This window comes from Penaeus monodon, chromosome 32 (genome assembly GCF_015228065.2).
Source record: "Penaeus monodon isolate SGIC_2016 chromosome 32, NSTDA_Pmon_1, whole genome shotgun sequence".
Taxonomy (NCBI): domain Eukaryota; kingdom Metazoa; phylum Arthropoda; class Malacostraca; order Decapoda; family Penaeidae; genus Penaeus; species Penaeus monodon.
Genome location: NC_051417.1, coordinates 32,162,276 through 32,162,538, shown reverse-complemented (window position 1 = coordinate 32,162,538; position 263 = coordinate 32,162,276). Strand labels below are relative to the sequence as shown.

Sequence of the window (263 nt, the reverse complement as noted above, 5' to 3'; positions counted from 1 at the left end):
CTGATTGACTGAATTATTTTATTGCCGTGAAAGTAAATACATAAAACGTAAATAATATTGCATACAGAAAGGCGCAAAAGTCAGCTGAATTTTACATCTTTTGCTGACATGCGAGCATAGAAATCTAAATCTAAATCACTTGATACATAAAGAGAAATTGAAACAGAGAGAGTAAACAACCACAGAAGAAATAAAATAGAACACGAACACTAAAGTACAAACTATATCATAAAAGTTGAGTTAAAGTACAGACATAAGAGACT

General features: G+C 30.4%; 1 protein-coding gene across 1 annotated transcript in view; it reads left to right on the top strand.

Moving 5' to 3' along the window:
- Positions 1 to 263, top strand: part of LOC119593819 — a gene marked incomplete in the record, with an annotated part of 10,957 nt that overhangs the window by 9,236 nt on the left and 1,458 nt on the right.